The 17,493-nt window shown below is 33.8% G+C and overlaps 2 long non-coding RNA genes across 3 annotated transcripts in view; one reads left to right on the top strand and one right to left on the bottom strand.

Moving 5' to 3' along the window:
* Positions 1-17,493, bottom strand: part of LOC140698274 (uncharacterized) — a 177,516-nt gene that overhangs the window by 13,074 nt on the left and 146,949 nt on the right. The window contains exon 8 of one of the 2 annotated variants that reach the window (XR_012075938.1): positions 7,292-7,342. The exons of the other annotated variant lie outside the window; for it this stretch is intronic. This is a non-coding gene — a long non-coding RNA (uncharacterized lncRNA). Of the gene's footprint in view, positions 1-7,291; positions 7,343-17,493 lie in introns of those variants that run through there. 2 annotated transcript variants of the gene reach the window in all.
* The window catches only part of LOC140698278 (uncharacterized), a 118,821-nt gene that overhangs the window by 54,905 nt on the left and 46,423 nt on the right, over positions 1-17,493 (top strand). The gene's annotated exons all lie outside the window — the stretch shown is intronic.

Below are 17,493 nucleotides of genomic sequence, written 5' to 3'. Positions count from 1 at the left end.
AAGTGATAAAAAAATTTCTAAAAGTGGCCTCTTCTCTTTTTTTCCCTCTCTCTCTGGCAGTGGGGTGAAATTTATGAATAAAGAGATGGGGAAAATGGTGAGAGTATTATACAGGAAATAAATGGTAGCACCTAGGTTTACATTCAGCAGCATCTGAATGAAGCTTTCACAGACCCAGTTTCATAGAGATGAGAGAGACTGAGAGAGATACTAAAAATTATTCAAATTCTCGACTTGAAAAGCCAAGAGTCCTTCATAGCAGAGGGAATGTTATGGAGATTTGGCTAGAAGCCCTCAGAGTTTTGTGCAGGAAAACATTATTACTTTAGGTTAGAAAAGAAGAATTCGGAAATTCTGGGAACAGTGGAATCAGCTTAAAGACAAGATTTTAGATCTTTTGGTTAAAAGCTGTAAGAGACTGTATTAGGTCTACATATAGTAGAAAGAAAAAATATATCAAAGTTTTGAAAATTCAACTTGACCTGCTGGAAAGGAAAGAAAAGCATTGAGAAACAAAAATAAAATATTCAGGGCAATAGGGGCAGGCCACCCGGAGCGGAGAAGGAGTTGCCTGACAGAGATGTTAGTGCCGCCGTTGGTGTTCCAAAGTTACTCAGAGCCAGGATTAAACAGAGTAAGATAAAAGGCAAAGTTCTATGGTGGACAACATGGAAAATGATTAATTTGAATTACCTCCCAGGCCCCCAGACTTAGTAAGTAAGGAAAATACTACCTTTGCTTTGGGAATCTGTTGAGTTTCTCTACCAGGGATATGTAGGAACAATCCCTGTGCCACAGTCCTGAACAACTTCAGAACAAAGACAGTGTTATACGGGACATCTGGGGTAGAGGAAGATGGACAGAAGAGTAGGAGATTGAGAAAGTGGGAAATGACTGAGCCGTTTGTCCATTACAAATGTAGATTAACCTGTTCATGAAGGGGTAGGGCTACAGACCCAGTCAGTTAGGTACTGATGGTCTTTAGGCATAGTTGAGAGACACTCAGTCCATCATAAAGCCCAGATGAACAGAAATGATTGGCAGGCACAGTACTGTAAATTTCCTAATTTTACAGAAGAGTTTGGCAGAGTGAGGGATGCTACATTCAGATTCCCCACTTTGAGGAATGATTCACTGTCCACCTGTGAGGAGTACAGTGACCTCGCAGCCCTAGCTGTTAGCTGCTTCTGATTCACTTCAGCATCCAAGCCAGGGTCATATTCTTTTTAAGTGAGCCTTAGCTAATGACTGAGCAAGACGGCAAGGCTCAGACTTGGCCATTTCTGCCAAGGAGGGACTCCTTTATCTGGTAACATCTGTTCTAGGGCCCCAATATTATTATCTGATGGCTCTTCTTGCCTAATCTGCTTTCTGCCTTTTTATTTCACAAGCAATGCTCCCAATAAACTTGCCGAATTCTTAATACCATCCCAGCACCTGCTTCCTGGGGAACCCAACACAGGACAAGGGATATCAGATGAAACTAGAGTGAAGGTTTCTTGTTATTTTATGTTTTCTCTTGTGTTAGTGGGAAGTGAATTTTTTTTTGCACTCTTATTCTACTCTACTACTTCAGAATGTAAGAAATACTGTACTAATTAAATTAGAGGAAATTTATCGAACATGAGTTTTAGTGTTTAGTTAGTAGACTCTGGGCAACTGCTCCATTTTTCTCTGTAGCCTTTATCTGTATCTGATACTATCTTTTTATTTTTATCACTTCAGTATCCTCAGTGTTATGACACTGTACTACATAGTAGGCATACAAGATCTGTTTTATAATGAAGGAGTGAATGAATGAGTTATTTGTTCTACTAACAGCCTAACCAGATTTCTCTTACAATTTAGCAACAAATCTCAAAAATTTACTAAAATATAAAGGATTAATAAAGCAATAAGTAATACATAATGCGATATGTAATTCAGTAGTATAAATGGACCAGCACAATTACATTAGAAGGCCTAATGTAGTAATCAGACGTTTGTACTTCTATTTAGCATCACTATGGTTATGAAGACAGTTTAGAGGATTGTATTGACAAATATGTTAGCATTGTTAATATTATATTTACAAAGAGTAAAATAATTTCGGAAAAGTTCCAAAGTAAGCACTCAATCAAAGCAGCAAATCTTGCAAAATTGTACATATCATGAAACTATGCAAAAATTGTTTATATATGTTGAACAAAGTTTATGCCCATATAATCTTAAATAGATTGTATATATTAAAAATTTTTGAAAGGTGTGCCCTATGCAAATGTTTGTTTAAAATCATCTTCATGTAGGTACAATTTATATAAAATAAAATGCACCCATTTTTAACTGTCCATTTCATTAAACATGGATAAATATATACACCTATGTAACTACTATCACAATCAAGATATAGCACATTTCCCCTCAAGCTAATAATTCTCTTGTGCCCCTTCCCTGCAACCATCCCTTCACCCTGGGGTCCCAAGCAATAATTGATTTGCTTTCTGTCAGTATATATTAGATTTGTATTTTCTAGGGATTCATATAAATCAAATATAAAAATATTAAAAAGTAAAGTAAACCTCTTGGAGGATATCCAAAAATCTCAAGAATGCAGAGGATTTATAAATCATGATGAGCATTTCAGGACATAACATGAAAGAATTAAGATTCAGTACTGGAAATATAAACTACCCTAAGTATTACAAACAGCAAGGAATTTAATATATGGAACTAAGAGTTTACAAAATTATAGGAAGGGCTGAAGAAACAAGTTCTAGCCCGGGCCTATTAAGATGTTTCCTAGGAAAAACTAGTTTCCGGCTATAGAGTTCCTATTTCTAAGGATGCCATTGGAGCTTTGCTGGCCCAGGTCTGTGAGTGATGGCACAGCCACAGCGGACCCCAGGCAAAGAACACTGGAGAGCAGATATCCAAAGCTGTTTTTCAGGAATCAGAGTCAAATGAAGAAGCCAGAGATAGTTTCCTTGTTTCTTGACAAATAGGAAGCTGCTCAGCAGACAGTAGTATCTGATACAGAAAAATGACAGTTTCTTAAACAGCAGCAAATGGGAGTAGCCATGGGAAGATGGCATTCGTCTTGTGTCTGCCTTCCAACTATGTAGCAAGACTTATTGGATTAACCTAAATAAAAATATCCGAACCTAACTGCGGGGAAATCTGCAGATGTAATCCTTCCACCTCCTGCTATACTGGGAGAGGGGCGACAGTGAGAGAGGTACAGTCAGTGGGAATGGGGATGGCTGTTATCTGACAATGGACAATAAGCAGCAAATCTAATATCCCTGGTCCTTCCCATTAAATGCCAGTTACACTGGCCCCATCTTATTGTGAAAGCCGAGAATGCTAATGTCCAAAATGCCCTGTAGGTAGCGGTACCACCACTGTTGAATACCATTGATTTAGAATGTAATCTGCTCGGTACTCACATTTGTATATGAGATCTGCTTGACTTTTTCTAGTATCGTATACAGGAGGCCGGTGATATACTTTGCTTTCTTGATACTCTGGAAGAGCAAATGTGGGACACATGGAAGACTTGGCTTTGGGAGAAATGGAACTTTCAGTGTGCTAAAGACGGTAACTCATACTATGACTCATGTTTTAGCTGGTGAGAAATAAATCAGGGCCACAACTAGGTATCTCAATGGTTCCTGGCACAAAATAAGCAAAACAAGGCTAAGCTTGGGGAGGAAAAAATCTTTCTGCTTATTTTAAAAACTTTGTATTCTCTTAAGGAAAATGAAAAAAGAAAGAGTATTCAATCCACTAAGATTTTTTGGGGTAGGATATAGGATAAAGGGAAAGCCAAAAGATTCATACTGTTAGGTTAAAAACTGTTGTCTTATTTAGTCCTTGAATATTAACAAAAACTTTTAGCTATTGTACATCAAAAATATGAGCTTTTCTTTCCTTTCTTTTTTCTAATGATAATATTTAGAGCAACTGATGTTGGCTGATTTGCCAGAATCCCATGGAGAGGAACTGTCACATGAGAAACTGGCGCAGATGGGAAAAGTGAAATTGAGTAAAGAGAGAACCTACCCCACTAATGTTGCCAAGAGCAGTTGCCAGGAGAGTTTTTTGTTTTGTTTTGTTTTATATATTTAAAGATAAATTAAAAACCTTCTATCAATAAATATACAGGGGGAAGCATTTTAAAATCAACTAGCTTTGAATTTTGGAAGTTTAGTAAAGCCCCACATGTTTTGCTAAACTAAGGTAAGGTCTGTTTCATATCTGATGGCCACTCCCAGATAGCTCTTTGGATAGCCCTATAATTTCAGATTTATAGGATGTAAATATTCACTTTAAAATTTGCTTTTAAAATTCCCAATATGTTTGTTTAGTATTTGTGTAATTTATTTTAGGGTTATATTAACATGTCTTAAAATTTAAAGGAAGCACTATTATAAGGATGTTATCTAACCCAATTAATTTAGAGGGAAATAAATAGGACCAAAAAAAGGATTAAGTGCCTTGACAAAGGACATAGAGCACAGATGTGACAGAATTAAGACCCGACTCTAAGAACATTATTTCCCTTTATGTTGTAAAGTAAATTTCATCTATACCACCATTAGTCTAAACATCGAGACTCAGAATCTTCTGCTTGTGACACTAGCCTATTAATTCTGGAAGATTTTTCTAATGGAGATATGTTTATAACTTTTTGGTGCACACATATAAAGAATAACTTCATATACACATATTACAGTAATGTTTTGTTTTTATAAACATGAATATATATACATTAAAAATAAGTCTTCTGAAGTCCTATCCCCTCTATCCCTTTATAGCAATGATGATAGTGTAATTATTTTTCAGTTTCTTTAAATCAGAATTTACGTATTTTATCAAAAGAGAGAATGTAAAGTAACATAAATCAGTTCTAGCTAATTTAACAGAAAATGGCTTTACTATTGGATGGCACATAGTATCTTCCCCAGAGGGCTGAAGAATAATTGAAGGCTGCACAGCTACAAAAGTTATCAGAAATTACATGACAGAACTGATCCATGAAGATACAGTTGCTGCTCTATAGAAGACTAAGACTACCACTTTCATTGCTGACATCATTAATACTCACTTAAAACCCGACTGTGAGAAATGCAACTTCTGAAAACTGGATACATCAACCTTTGCTGCTGCATTGATTGTTCGTGTCCATTACTTGCAATTCAGTTATCTAATTCCCAATACCAGCCCAGATACAGTGCAATGGATAAAAAGAGTCAAGATGACACACCTGAAACCTCGTTGCAAAGGACCCTGAGAGAGTACATGTCCCCTACACTGAAAGATGGGTTTGTGTGATGGGGAAGTTCCTGAAATACTGAAAGTAAGTCTGGCTTTCCCACAGAAATGGTAGTTTGAAATGGAGAAGGTTGTTTACCCTCCGCTAGAGAGTGGATGGAGAAACCATGAGGATATTAGTGGACTGACAAAGGCTGATTTACACAGGATGTTCTAGGGAGAGAACAAAATGCTCCATGGGCTCTTGTGAGGGGCAGGTGAAACATGTCACTCAAACCTCATGGTAGATTCAGAAAAGGCTTCTGAAAAACACAGTATCTTGAAGGTTAAGAAAAAAAGCCTACATATTTTCTTGGTATACTTAAGTTACAATGTTAGTAAATATAAGAAATCAGACCAACATAAAAAGTAAGTTACAGATTTAACGATCTGTTGATTTATGTATGTAGTACTAGCAGGTATAACAGAGACAAAAGAAACAGCAGATAAAGATGTAAGTTTTGTAGTCTTTCTCCCATTTTTGGAGAGAGATCCAAAAAAAGACAGCAAAGAGGCAGCCAAAGTGGGGAAGACTGTGTTTCTCCCATCCAGTCATATGAAAAGAAATCATCCAAAAAAACCAAAAGGGCATCTTCTCCCAGGAGGTAACCCTGTATACGCCTCATGCTCATACTGGGTCCTCAGAAAGTGGAGCCCTCATTCAAAATGGACCTTGAACTTGAACTTTGAGAGGACAGGAGTGAGTAAGAATGGAGAGTTAGGTGTGTTTATCCCAGTATTTCTTAAGTGAAATATATACAAATAAAATGTGCATAAACTAAGGTAATTTAATGTGGATTTTTCAGGAGGAGGGCAAGCTCCATTGCCCTTTCTTATAATTACTGCTCAATGCACATTTAAAATAATTATTTAAATTACAATCAGCAATGAAAGTGGCCATCTTAATCTTCTATAGAGTAGCAGCATCTTCTTGTGCTCAGAAGCAGGGTACTAGTTTCTATATTTTAAGATGCCTGAAAATAAATATTAACTAATTCATATCTTTTGTGCATAGTAAAATTGCAATATTTGACCAAAACAAATACCTATTAAAATACAGCATTTGCTCAGTTCTTAGTAATCATAAAATTATCATATGTGATTTCAGAATGGATATTTTTAATGCAACTAAAACTGACTAGCTAAAGAATAATTTTGAAGCAGATGTGAATTTGAAATTAGGAAAAGATTTGAATCAATAAAGGTGCACTTCTAGAGATAGCTATGAGAAAATTTGAAAATTTAATATAGACAAATACAAAAAAAGTTCTCTTAGGAAATAAAAGTTTATAGAGGGTAAAAATAAAATTAGGTAAGAAAATATGTTTAAAAGCCATTTTACATTTTATATTTCACAGGTAGTTTTGTACGGTTGATTACCAAGCAGAGGTGAACACAAATATGTCCTTATTCAAAAGACTGAAAGCAACTTCAATAATTAGATCAGAATGTCCTCTAGAAATTTATATAAAAGTGTTCAGTGAGCTTTTGATTATATTATAGCAAAAATTATGTGGGATGAAAAAAGCAAGGAGGTCACATCATTGTAGAAGAGGCAGTGACATCATTCACTAAGGAAAAACAGGTCAAAAGTGTACCAAGAAAATGGGTTATAATGGGTTTAGAAACTTAAGGTAAGAAAATAGTAAGAAAAATAATATATACTTAGTCAAAACACTACTGGAGAACAAAAATGAATAGTACAGATGAGGTCCTCTTTTTTTTCATTTGTGAAACTTGATAAAAACAACACTGAGAAAAAAGAAAATACTGAATATGAAATAATCTGAAGCAAATCTGTGAAAGTGAAAATGGAAGATCGTTCTCCAACTAGCTAATATTAACTAGAAAAAGGACAAGGCACCTCTACTGGAAAAAATGAATACAATCAATTCATAGAAAATAACGTCAACTGCCAATAAAAATATGAAAATATTTACCAACTCAAAATTTATCTAAGTCATGCAAATTAAGCCAACATTAAAATATAACTACTTACCCATCAGAGAGGCAAAAGTATCTCATGGAAGAAGTTCTAACTCGTTAGAGCCTTGTAAGAGGGCAATTTGTCAGTACTTGTTAGGGTGTATAAAGCATGTCCCTACTCTTAAATGAACAAATTCTGGTAATTATTATAGTTCTCTTTATTATAGTTATTTAATAATTATTGATATCTTACTCATAAATATTATTTAAGACATATATTAAAGCATAAAAACAGAGGTATCTTTATATGTGATAAATTCCACAGGATTAAAAAACCACTATTACACTATTTAAAAAAACAAAACAAAACCTGGGGAGGGTATAGCTCAGTGGTAGAGTGTGTGCTTAGCATGCACAAAGTCCTGGCTTCAATCCCTAGAACCTCCATTGTAATAAATGAATAAATAAATAAAAACCTAATTACCCGCACAAAAGAGACTAATTTTTTAATTAAAAAAAACTTTTAAAAAGGGCAATATATTTTCAGTTCTTATCACTTTTAATTTAGTATGGTTTTGTTGTCTTGGGTTATTTTTTCTAGTGTCATATTTATATACTTTTACACAAATGTTTTTAAATAACAAAATCCAAAATAAGTTCAGGGGCATACAGATGTTTGATGAGCTTGAATTTTAAAACTAAAACATAAACTTGAATATTGGACTTAAAAAATGGATGATTAGCAAAGAAAACTTAAAAGAAAAATGTTACATACAATGTTTAATTAGAATATAACCCCTAAGATTTGACATCATAATAAAGTTGAAAAAAAAATTCCAAAATGTTAAAAAGAGCAGTAAGCTGACATTCTGAATTTAGACTTGCATACATAATTTCTCAGCATTTTCCTATATGTGGAAAATTGAGGAAAACTGAAATCAGAGATTCATGTTACTCAGCAGAAACATTTTTGATGTGTTCTTTTTTTCCTTGCTTTCCGTAGATACAAGACAATAGCTGCATTCAGTTAACTAAGTTAAGATGAGGTGAGTTAATTGACTGTCAGAAACGTAAAATATTTTTAAAAGATTGAATGTCAAATGGTCTTTCATTTCTCCTCCTTGAGATTCATGTCTCTATATTTCATGTCTACTTGTTCTTTCAGCCCCTTTGGAGTAGAGCCAGGCACTGCAGTCTACGGTGTGAATATGCTGCTACATCACTGTTTGATCTTCTTCCCTTGATGTGTCAGTTTCTTTGTGGGCTGTCTACTTGTCACACTGTTTTTATTCTTCAAAACTTTATACATAATTTTAAAATAAGCTATGCAGATCTCAGGGAACCTGATGAATTTTTCACAAGTTAATCACACATAGCATAAACACTGCTTCTTATGTGTTTAACACTGTAAGGACAAATGTGGATTTATTCAACTGCAACCAATTAGATGCAGATACTCGAATTATAGGTTAAAGAAAGGTTTGTGCTTCCCCCTGAATTAGTAATAAATAAGTAGATTTAAGAAGCTAGCTTAAGGAAATGCATCTAGCATTTGTAAGCATCGAAATGGAGGGTGTATTTTAAGAGTATTTAGCTAAAAAGCAAAAAGCAAATCTGTACATTTAATGGCTTATTACATACTAAGATATAAAAGCCTTAGTTCTCATGTTATCGGACAGTTGGGTGGTCATGATTTTTTCTTCACCTAGGAGAAAATGCATGCCTCATCCTTATTTAAATCTCTATTAAAAGGAAGATACTCTGTAGTCAGATACAGCTTATAAAAGTTAGCACTTGTCACGTGGAAAAGAAAATGTCCTTTAGCTCTGTGCCTCATACAACCTGAGGCAAGAAATAACTGTCAAGAAATGCAATACCTGTTGTGTCATGGAGCTTAAATCATTCCCCTCAAAGTCTCTGTAAGTTACAGTGAAAATAGACTAATCTATGGCAAGAAATCCATTTTAAAAAGTGAACTCAGCAGATTATTAATAATGTTACTCTTGAGAAACTATATAGAGAATGACAAGGCCATCCTAGTATTAAGGAAAAAAATCTACAAAGTGGACAAAAAAAACCCCCCTATCTTTACCAAGGCTAGTAAAGGTCAGATAAGAGAGAATTTAAGTAAACTGTACACTTTTATAAGATGTTGTTAAGGTCAACTCAAGTTAATATTTTTTCGTCCTACAGAGGAGGTAATAGAAAGAAAGGGCAGACATGTTCAGAAAAGATGAAGAAAAACAAATATTTTTTTATCATGAACCAGGGAGCAGTTTCTTTTCTTTCTCAGATATATTCACTGTTGAGAGGTCAAGCCTATTTTGCCAGAAATTTTAGGTTGTTAAAATTATGCCAAAACAACAGAAACAATGAATAACAGATTTGCAAATTAACTTCTCTAAAACTGAGAGATTTGTAATCCCAAAGCACTATGCATGAGGAAGGGCTGCCAAAGTTACTGAACATTAAACTAAGGAGTATGAAGACACTGAGAGAAGACACATGTAACTGGAGTTCTTAGAAATAATCAGAAGATTGTTATCCAAACTGGTATTTCGTGAGGGGCAAAACCAAAACTGGGCAGTGTCTTGTTTGCAACAATAAGAGTGACACCTGGGTTGGTGGCAGAGGTTACTCTGAATTCCACAGAAAAGAAGAGCTAGATTTGAATAGGAAGGTGTGCAAAGTATCCTTCCAGGAGGCTGTCATTCAGATGAGGCGTGGAAAAGGTATTCACTCGTTGGCAGACCTTAAACTGCTGACATCTGCTATATAGAGACGAGTAATAAGAAAAAGCTACCAATCCCTAGAGTCCATTCCCCTGTACTGTGTGTGCGCGCACACGCACACACGCGCACACACGCACACACCAGGACATGTCATGAACAATTGGCAGAAATTCCTTTCAGATCCAGAGATTGCTAGGACCCTCTTGGAAATAAGTAGTCAAGGGATACTTCTCTTTTATCTATACTCCCTCCCTTTTTTCCTTTTTGTTTTAATTGAGATATAGGTGATTTACAATATTACATAAATTTCAGGTAAACAACATAGTGATTTAAAAACATGGATTTTAAAGGTTTTACTCCATTTATAGTTACTATAAAATATTGGCTATATTCCCTGCGCTGTACAGTATATCCTTCTACCTTATTTATTTTATACTTGGTAACCTGCAACGCTTAATCCCTCACCCATATCCTGCCTCTCCCAACTAGTAACCACTACTTGAGTCTGTTTCTTTTGTGTTATATTTACTAGTTTATTTTTTAGATTCCATATATAAGTGATGCTGTACAGTATTTGTCTTTCTCTTTCTGACTTATTTCACTTAGCATAATACTCTCCAAGTCCATCCATGTTATTGTAAGTGGCAAAATTTCATTCATTTTTATGGCTGAGTAGTATGTCATTTTATGTGGTATATATATATACCACTTCTTCTCTATCCATTCATCTGTTGATGTGGATGCTGGATTTCTTCCGTATCTTGGCTATTGTAAATAACATTGCTATGAACACTGAGATGCATGTATCTTTTCAAATTATTGTGTTTTTTTTTTGTTTTTTGTTTTTTGTTTTGGATATATACCCAGGAGTAGAATTCCTGGATCATATGGTAATTCTATTTTTAGTTTTTGAAGAAACTTCATACTGTTTCCCACAGTGGCTGTACCAATTTACATTCCCACCGGCAGTGTACAAGGTTCCCTTTTCTCCACATCCTTGCCAACATTTGTTATTTATGATCTTCTTGATGATAACCATTCTGACAGATATGAGGTGATATCTGACAGATGTGGTTTTGATTAGCATTTCTCTGATGATTATTGAGCATCTTTTCATGTGCTTGTTAACCAACTGTATGTCTTTGGAAAAATATCTATTCAGGTCTGCCTATTTTTTTAATCAGGTTTTTAAATACTGATTTGTATGAGTCATTTATATAATTTGGATATTAACCACTTTTTAGTTATGTCATTTGTAGATATTTTCTCCCATTCAGTAGGTTGAATTTTTCTTTTGTTGACAGTTTCAAAAGCTTTTAAGCTTATTTAGGTCTCATTTGTTTATTTTTGGTTTTGTTTCATTTGCCTTAGGATACAGATATGAAAAAGATTGCTATGATTTATATCAAAGCATATTCTGTCTTTGTTTTCTTCTAGGAGTTTTATGGTTTCCGATCTTACATTTGGGTCTTTAATCCATTTTGAGTTTATTTTTGTATATGGTGTGAGGAAGTATTCTAATTTCATTTTTACCTGTAGCTGTCCAGTTTTCCTACTACTACTCATTGAAGACTCTGTATCTCTGTAGTATATTCTTGCCTCCTTTGTCATAGATTAATTGACCATAAGTGTATCATTTTATTTCTGGGCTCTCTATTCTGTTCCGTTGAACTATATGTCTTGTGTGTGTGCGTGCGTGCGTGTGCGTGTGCGTGCATGCTGGTACAGTACTGATTAGATTACTGTACCTTTGCAGTATAACCTGAAGTCAAAGAATGTGATACCTCCAGCTCTCTTTCCCTTTCTCAAGATTGTTTTGGCTATTTGGGGTGGGTTTGTTTTGTTTGTTTCCATACAAATTTTTAAATTATTTGTTCTAGTTCTATGAAAAGTGCTATTGTTATTTTGATGGAGATTGCCATGGGTAGTATGGTCATTTTAATAATATTAATTCTTCCCATCCATGAATATGGTATATCTATTCATCTGTTTGTGTCATCTTTAACTTCTTTCATCAGTGTCACAATTTTCTGAGTATAGGTCTTTTATCTCCTTAGGTAGGTTTATTCCTAGGTATTTTATTCTTTTGGATGTGATTGTATTTCTTTTTCTCATATTTCATTATTAGTGTATAAAATGCAACAGATTTCTGTATATTAATTACGTATCCTGACACTTTACTGAATTCATTGATGACCTCTAGTAGTTTTTTGGTGGCTTCTTTAGGATTTTCTACATATAATAATACCATGTCATCTGCAAGGAATGAGTTTTACTTCTTCCTTTCCAGTTTGGATTCCTTTTGTTTCTTTTTCTTGTCTGATTGCTGTTGCTAGGACTTCCAATACTATGTTGAATAAAAGTGGCAAGAGAGGGCATTCTTGTCATGTTCCTGATCTTAGAGGAAATGATTGCAGCTTTACAACACTGAGTATGATGCTAACTGTGGGCTTGTCATATATGGTTTCATTATGTTGAGGTATGTTCCATCTATACCCACTTTCTGGAGAGGTTTGTTTGTTTGTTTTTTACCATAAATGGATGTTGAGTTTTGTCAAAAGCTTTTCTGCATCTATTGAGATGATCATATGGTTTTTATTCTTCCCTTTGTTAATGTGATTTATCATTGATTCACTGATTGATCCTCTGATACTGAAACCTACTTGCATTCCTTTGAAAAATCCCACTTGCTCACAGTGCAAGTGATTCTTTTAATGCATTGTTGGATTTGGTTTGCTAATATTTTGTTGAGGATTTTTGCATCTATGTTCATCAGTGATATTGGCCTGTAATCTTTTTTTTGTGATATCCTTATTTCTTTTTGGTATCATGGTGATGGTGGCCTCATAGAATGGGTTCAGAAGTGTTCCTTCCTTTGCAATTTTTTGGGATACTTTGAGAAGGATAGGTGTTACCTCTTTCTAATTGGTAGAATTCACCTGTGAAGCCATCTGTTCCAGGGCTTTTGTTTGTGGGGAGGTTTTTTTTTGTTTTTTTCTTTAATTACTGATTTAATTTTATTACTGGCAATTGGACTATTCATATTTTCTGTTTCTTACTGGTTCAGTCTTGGGAGATTATATACATTTCTAGGAATTTATTCATTTCTCCTAGGTGTCCATTTTAGTGGCATATAGTGATTCGTAGTAATCTCTTATGATCCTTTATATTTTTATTGTGTTGGTTGTAGCTTCTCCAGTTTCATTTCTTTTTCCTTTTAATTTTTCAGTTTATTTTTTGTGGGGGGAGGTAATTAGGTCTATTTGTTTATTTATTTTTAGAGGAAGGTACCAGAGATTGAACTCAGGACCTCACGCATACTAAGCATGTGCTCTACCACTTGAAGTATACCCTCCCCCTCATTTCTGATTTGATTTATTTGAGCCCTCTCTCTTCTTATCTTGATGGGGCTCACTAAAGGTTTATCAATTTTGTTTATCTATTCAAGCAACAAACTCTTAATTTCATTGATCTTTTCTTTTCTTCTTTAGTTTCTATTAAATTTGTTTCTGTTCTGATCTTTATGATTTCTTTCCTTCTACAAACATTGGGTGTTGTTTGTTCTTTATTTTAGTTCTTTTAGGTGTAAGTTGAGATTGTTTACTTGCTAATTTTCTTGTTTTCTGAGATAAGTTTGTATCACTATAGACTTCCCTTTAAGAATCGCTTTTGCCACATTCCATAGATTTTTGATTATTGTGTTTTCAGTTTTATTTGTCTCCTCATATTTTTAAATTTCTTCTTTAATTTCTTCAGTAACAAGTTGGTTAGTAGCATATTATTTAGCCTCCATGTGTTTTTTTTTTTACTGTTTGTTTTTCATTGTAGTTTCTAGTCTCATAGCACTATAGTCAGAAAAAAAATTTAAACTTTATTTTTGAAAATTCAATACATGAACATATTAGAAGAGTTCAAAAATATCAAATTCAATGTCTGCCTCCCAGAAGAATCAATTTTACCTGGTGTGTGGGGTGGGGTGGGGTGGGGTGAGGCGGGTGGGTAAGTATTCTTATAAAGATTACCTACAAGTTCTTACACATACATATCCCTTTGTTTATTTCACCCAAGTAACATCTTGCTATTATTTTCCTACTTAATACTTTGATGATCATTCCACATGCAAGTGGCCTTATTTTTAAAAGTTTATTTTAAGTTGTTTACTTACATTTGGATGCATTTTTATAAAGCTCTACATCTCCAGCCAACATTTTATATTTTTGATGTCTCAATTGACATGTTTATCTTGTGTATTTATAAACAAATTATGGTAATCATATTTGTACTTCTTTTAATTTTCATATAGGCTTTGTCAGTGATTAACCTACCATCTTTACAACTTTAAATTATTCTGATATTCTGATTTTTACTAAATATTTACCTTTATAAGTGAGATTTACACTTTCATATGTTTTCCTGCTACTAATTAACACCCTTTTGTTTCAGCTTAAAGAAGTCTTTTTAACATTTATTGTAAGGCCAGTCTATTGGTGATAAACTCCATTAGCTTTTGATTGTCTGGAAAACTTTATCTCTCCTTTAGCTGTAAAGGACAACTTTTACAGTAGAGTATTCCTGGTTGGTAGTTCTTTCCTTTAGTACTCCGATGCTGTCTTCTTTTCAAGAGCTAACTAGAATTTCTTTGCATAGATGTACGAAATCATCCAATACTCAATTCATGTACAGTCATACTTCTGGTCTTTTGCAATTATAAACTACTACAGAGAATTCCCTTATGAGATATGATGTTGAACATCTTTTAATAAGCTTATTTTCCATCTGTATATCTTCTTTGTGAAGTGTCTGTTCAAATCTTTTGCCCATTTTCAAACTGGGATCTTTTGTATGTTATTATGAGTTTTAAGTGTTCTTTGCATATTTGGGATATAAGTCACTTATCAGATTTGCATTTTGCGAAGACTCATATTTTCACTCTTTTGTGTCTTTCACAGAGCTGAGGTGTTTAATCTTAATAAATTCCAACTTAGTTCTTTGTTTAATAGATCATGCTTTTGGTGTATCAGAAAACTCATTGCTAAACATAAATTCACCTAGATTTTCTCTCATATTATCTCCTAGATGTTTTATAATTTTCTATTTTACATATGATCCATTTAGAGGTAATTTTGTCAAATTGTGAGATCTGTGTTTAAATTCTTTTTTTCCCCTTCATATGGACGTTCAGTTGTTCCAGCATGATTTGTTGAAAATGCTACCCTTTCTAAATTGAATTGCCTTTGCTACTTTGTCAAAGATCAGTTGATTATATTTGTGTGAATCTATTTCTGGGCTTTCTATTCTGTTCTACTGATCTATGTGTCTATTCTGTTTCCAATATATGCTGTCTTTGTTACTGCAGCTTTGAGGTTGGGTTGCATCAGTCCAACTTGTTTGGTATTGTGTTAGCTATTTTGAATCACTTACCTTTCTGTATAAACCTTAGGATCAATTTATTGATATCTACAAAATAACTTGCCAGAATTTTTATTTGAATTGCATTGAATCTGTAGATCAAGTTGGGTGGAACTGACATCTAATGATACTGTCTTCCAATCCATGAATCATAATATCCTTCTCTTTGTATCTTGTTTGATTTCCTTAATCATAATTTTGTAGTTTTCTACATATAAATCCTATACATATTTTAGATTCACACCTAAGTATTACTTTTTGTAAATGGTATTATGTTTTTAATTTCAAATTTTAATTATACATTGCTGGTATATATAAAAGCAATTGATTCACATATTAGCCTTGTATATTGTAATCTTAATATAACTTATTATAGTTCCATTTGTTTTAACTGAGAGTTTGTACATGAATAATTATGTTATTTGTGAATAAATTCAGTTGTATTTCTTCCTTCCCAATCTGTTTAATATTTATTTCCTTTTCTTATTATATTAGCTATGATTTCCAGTACAGTGTTGAAAGGAATGGTGAGAGGGATATTCATACCTTAGCAGGAAAACTACTTTCTCAAAATTAATTCATAATGCTAGCAGTAGGGCTTTTATAATGTTGAGGAAGTTCCTCTCTATTGCTAATTTACTTAAGAGTTTTTTTTTTTAATTGAAGTATACTTCATTTATAATATTGTGTATGTTTCAGGTCTAAGTAAAGTGATTCAGTTTTACTTATATATTTTTTCCTGATTATTTTGCATTGTAGCTTGTTTAAAGATACTGAATATAACTGTCTGTCCTATACAGTAAATCCTTGTTGCTTATCTATTTTATGTCAGTAGTTTGTATCTGTTAATCCCATACACGTAATTTATCCCTCCTCCATTCCCTGTTCCCTTCATTAACCATAAATTTGTTTTCTATGTCCATAAGTGTGTTTTTGATTTGTATACAGATTTGTATTATTTTTAGATCCCACATATAACTGATAACATATAACATAAATCTTCTCTGTCTGACTTACTTCACTAAGTATAATATACTCCAGTTCCATCCATGTTGTTGCACATGGCATTATTTCATTCTTTTTGATGGCCAAGTAATATTCCTGTGTGTGTGCGTGCACGCGTTCATGTGCACGTGCGATATCTTAAGCCAGTCATCTGGTAATAGGCACTGGGGTTGCTTCTGTGTCTTGGCTGTTGTAAACAGTGTTGCTATGAACATTAAGGTGCATATTTGTTTTTGAATTAGTTCTTCTTTTTCCATATATATATCCATGAGTAGGATTGCTGAATCATATGATAGCTCTATTTTTAGATTTTTAAGGAAGCTTCACAGTGTTTTCGAAAGTATCTGTACCGGTTTACATTTGCACTAAAAATATAAGATGGTCCCATGTTCTCCCCAACCTCTCCAGCATTAATTATTATAGACTTTTTGATGATAGCCATTCTGACTGGTGTGAGGTGATACCTCATTGTGGTTTTGATTTACAATTCTCTAAATGATTAGCAGTGTTGAACATTTATTCATGTGCCTGTTGGCCATTTCTATGTCTTTGCAAAAATGTCTATTTAGGTCTTCTGCCCGTTTTTTGATTACCTTTTTTTCTGTATTGAGTTGAATAGGCTGTTTGTATATTTTAGCTATTAATCCTTTGTTGGTCATACTATTTGCAAACTTTTTTTCCCCATTCCATAGGTTGTCTTTTCATTTTTTTATGCTTTCCTTTGCTGTGCAAAAACTTCTAAGTTTGATAAGGTCGCATTTGTTTAGTTTTGCTTTTATTTCTTTTGCTTTGAGAGACTAATCTAAGAAAATGTCGCTATGATTTATGTCCAAGAATGTTATGCCTATGCTGTCTTCTGAGAGTTTTATGGGGTCATGTATTATATTTAAGTCTTTAAACCATTTTGAGTTTACTTTTGTATATAGTATGAGGGAGTGTTTTAATTTCATTGATTTACATGTAGTGTCCAGCTTTCCCAACATCACTTGTTGAAGAGACTATCTTTTCACTGTTGAATGTTCTTGCCTCCTTTGTCATACATTAATTGACTCAGCGTGTGGGAATATTTCTGGGCTCTCTATTCTGTTTTATTAATCATTGTGTTTGTTTTTGTGCCAATACCACATTG

The sequence above is a fragment of the Vicugna pacos genome, chromosome 9, assembly GCF_048564905.1.
Source record: "Vicugna pacos chromosome 9, VicPac4, whole genome shotgun sequence".
Classification (NCBI taxonomy): domain Eukaryota; kingdom Metazoa; phylum Chordata; class Mammalia; order Artiodactyla; family Camelidae; genus Vicugna; species Vicugna pacos.
This window is presented reverse-complemented; position numbering and strand designations above follow the sequence as displayed.